Below are 4,509 nucleotides of genomic sequence, written 5' to 3'. Positions count from 1 at the left end.
AATAAGTTTTCTCTTGGAATCATTTCCATATGGTGAAAATTGTAGGAGATAGGGTCTAGGGAGACCCAGTTTTGATTAAATGAATCCATCTGGCCAACCACCATCAACCAACTTGCTAAACTCTAATTATCTTGACTATATTGGCTCATGGTAGGTCATATATGCATAAGATGATTAATTTTTAAGTGTCCCTTGAGAAATTGGATCAATTCGTGATATAGCTTGTTGGAGAAGTTACTCAAGATACCCAGTCAAACTAGGGTTTCCAAGGCAAATCATCCTCAAACTCTTGAAGAAAACTTGATCAATATAACATGTAGAGAACATTGGGAATTATATATGATGCTCATAACCATTATTGGATCAATTCTTAGTTGTTCTCTTTGTTCATGGGGGTCTCAAACCCTAGATGTGAACTTGATGAATCAATGGAATCATGCCCTTCCTACAAAAGAGTTAGACAAGTGCAAAGACATATTTTTGGTATTTTGGTTAGTGAAATGATAAAATACAAGTATGATACAATCACAAAGTGCTTTGTGATCTCTCCCAAAACAAACCCAATGAAAGAGGGGTAAGGAGGATGCCAAGGTGTGATCCCAATGTTAATGCTTATGATGGAATTACATGAGGGATCTTAGGGTCAAAATTGGGGTCTTACATTCTCCTTTATGGATACAATAAAATCGAGATGGCTCCATATGACATGGAGAAGACCACTTTTATTACCCCTTGGGGCACGTTTTGCTACAAGGTGATGCCTTTCGGTCTCTAAAATGTCGGGGAAACTTACCAAAGAGCTATGGTCACTCTTTTTCATGATATGATGCACAAGGGGATAAAGGTCTATGTTGATGACATGATCGCTAAATCTCAGAATGAAGAAGATCATATGAACCATCTGAAGAAGTTGTTTGAACGCCTCAGGAAGTTTAGACTATGATTAAACCCTGCAAAATGCACATTTGGGGTCCGTTCGTGGAAGTTGCTCAGTTTCATCGTTAGTCAACGAGGTATTGAGGTAGACCCTGATAAGGTCCGAGGCTTAGAGGCTTGCTTGGATGTTTGAATTACATCTCAAGTTTTATCTCCCACATGACAGCCACGTGTGAGCCTATATTCAAATTGCTTCAAAAAGATTAACCTATTGAATGGAATTCTGATTGTCAAGGTGCTTTTGAGAAGATCCTTCAATATTTGCAAGAGCCTTCTATTCTAATTCCACCTGTCCAAGGAAAACCGTTAATCATGTATCTAATTGTGCTTGAAGGGTTAATGGGATGCATGTTGGGGCCACATGACGAACCTGGTCGAAATAAACATGTTATTTACTATTTGAGCAAAATGTTTACTTATTATGAAAGTCGATATTCGCTTTTGGGGAAAACTTGTTGCGCGCTTGCATGGGCCGCTCTTCGTTTGAGGCAGTACATGATTTGTCATACTACTTTGTTGATCTCGAAGATGGATCCAATAAAGTATATATTTGAGAAACCTTCCTTGACTGGGAGATTAGCCCATTGGCATATGCTCTTGTCAGAGTACGACATTCAATACATAATCCAGAAGGCAATCAAGGGATGTGTTTTAGCAGAGTATCTCGCTCACCAACCGGTTGAAGACTACCAGCCGTTGAAGTTTGATTTCCCCGATGAGGATATCATAGTGATAAAGGATTGTGAGATCCCAGGCCTAGAGGACAGACCAGAACCAGGATCTCGACGGAAGCTCGCGTTCGATGGTTCCTTCAATTACAGTGGTCATGGTGTGGGAGCTGTTTTGATGAATCCAAATGGTGGTTTTACCTCTTTCACAGCAAGGTTGTGCTTTGATTGTACGAATAATGTCGCAGAATATGAAGCTTGTATCCTTGGTATTGAAGCCGTAATTGATCTCCGAATCAAGATCCTTGAGGTGTATGGAGACTTCGCCTTGGTGATCTATCAGATCAAAGGAGAATGGGAAACTCTTGATGCGAAGCTGATCCCGTATCGTGCTCATGTTGTAAAGATGATAGATTACTTTGATGATATCACTTTCCATCACATCCCAAGAGTAGAGAATCAAGTGGCCGACGCTTTGGAAACATTAGCATCAATGTACCAAGTCAGATTCCGTAATGAAGCTCCACTTATTCGAATCGAACGAAGAGACGAGCCTGCATACTGTTAACTGATTATAGAAGAAACTGATGGTAAACCATGGTTTTATGACATCAAGCGATATCTTCTAAGTCAAGAGTATCCAGAAGATGCTACATTATTGGATAACAAAACTCTGAGGAGGTTATCGTCCAAATTCTTTTTGAGCAATGATGTGCTTTATAAGAGGAACCATGACATGGTTCTGCTCAGATGTATGGATAGACACGAAGCAGACATGTTAATCAAGGAGATTCATGAAGGGTCCTTTGGAACCCATGCTAATGGGCATGCCATGGCCAAGAATATTTTGAGAGTTGGTTATTACTGGTTGACCTTGGAGTCCGATTGTTTCATCTATGCTAGAAAATGTCATAAATGCCACATTTATGCTGATAAAGTGCATGTACCACCAACGTTGTTGAATGTTTTGACATCGCCTTTCCCCTTCTCAATGTGGGGCATCGACATGATTTGTGCTATATAGCCTAAGGCTTCCAATGGTCACCGTTTCATCCTGGTCGCCATTGATTACTTTACTAAATCGGTGGAGGCTGTTTCCTACACCAGTGTAACGAGACATGTGGTTGCTCACTTTATCAAGAAGGAGATTATCTGCCATTATGGAATCCCAAGCAAGATCATCACCGACAACGGTTCAAACTTGAACAACAAGATAATGATAGAATTATGTGAGAGTTTCAAGATTGACCACCATAATGCTTCTCTGAAGCATCCAAAGATGAACGGTGTTGTTGAAGCCGCCAACAAAAATATCAAGAAGATCCTACAAATGATGGTGAAAACTTATAAGGATTGGCACGAGATGATACCCTTTGCGTTGCATGGATACTAGACCTCAGTCCGCACTTCAACAGGGGAAACCCCATTCTCCTTAGTCTATGGGATGGAAGCAGTTCTTCCAGTCGATGTAGAGATACCTTCAATAAGAATATTGATGGAGGCCAAGCTATATGAAGCTGAATGGATCCAGAACAACTATGATCAACTTAACCTCATTGATGAGAAGCGTATGACCGCTCTGTGACATGGACAATTGTACCAGAAACGAATCAAGAAAGCGTTTGACAAGAAGGTTCGCCCTCGAGAGTTCAAGGAAGGGGGTCTCGTGCTCAAGAAGATCTTTCTAGTACACAAAGATTCACGTGGAAAATGGACTCCCAACTATGAAGGCCCATACGTTGTAAAGAGAGCATACTCTGGAGGTTCTCTATTTCTCACGACTGTGGATGGAGAAGAGCTCATTCACCCTATGACTTCCGATGCAGCAAAAGATACTATGCTTAACAAAAACCCGTTAAGTTGAAGACCTGAAAGGGAGACTTAGGCAAAAATGGGTATCCCGGTGGACTGAAAACCCGAAAGGGAGGTCCAGGAAAAAGTTAGGGATAATAAAAAAATGGTAGCTCGCTAAGTTGAAAACCTGAAAGGGCGACTTAGGAAAAAAAGAGCGTCTCGGTGGATTGAAAACCCGAAAGGGCGATCCAGGAAAAAATTAGGGACAAGAGGCATAGACTACATCATTCGTCACTAATCAACACAGAAGAGCCAAAGATGGAAGATCAATCCAGTTGCTCCCTTTAGAAGCGAAGTCTCATGGAGTCATTGTTATTAGGGATAGTAATAGTCATTGCGGTCCAATGTAAACCTTTTCCCGTTGCCATTTTCTAAATTTGTAACGTTCCATGTAGCTACACCATTTGTGTGCTACCATTCTTGAATAAATACAAGTCTGCCTATCAAATTCTATCATTTGCTATTTTTCGCTGATTTTCTTTGTTATGCAAAATATCATTTATTTGTTAATAATGAAGTTTTTAACTTAAAAAGAATTTTTCAACATATTGAGAGACACAATTTTACTTTGACATGTGGAAACATTAAAAGGAAATCTTTCGTCTTTCCCCACAAGTCTCAAGTTGCAAGACTTCTCTTGGATAATCAACATATATCTCCAGAGAGCACGAATTTATCTTTCTCCGAAAGGATTACTGGGCCAGTTGTAACTGTTCATCTTGATAGACCCCCTTTGGATGCATCTATCATCACTCCTTTGGTTGAGTTATTGGTGTTGAGGATTCAGTACCTCCGTAAAGCCTTCTCTAATTTCCAGTATGTATATTTTCAGCATTTGCATATCGTGATCATTCATATATCAAGCACATGAGCAAAATCAAAATCATGCATAGCCCGAAGTGCTTCATGCTCATTTGCATAATCGCAGGTCTCGTTGTTGATTTTTATCCCTTGACCTCTAAGAACAGTTATTAATGGCGTCGTTTGTTAAGTCTGGTTGTCACCAACATCTTTGATCACATCCAGTTGTAACTGGTATCCTTTAAAGTCT

This window comes from Lathyrus oleraceus, chromosome 2, assembly GCF_024323335.1.
Source record: "Lathyrus oleraceus cultivar Zhongwan6 chromosome 2, CAAS_Psat_ZW6_1.0, whole genome shotgun sequence".
In the NCBI taxonomy this organism is placed as follows: Eukaryota; Viridiplantae; Streptophyta; class Magnoliopsida; order Fabales; family Fabaceae; genus Lathyrus; species Lathyrus oleraceus.
This window is presented reverse-complemented; position numbering follows the sequence as displayed.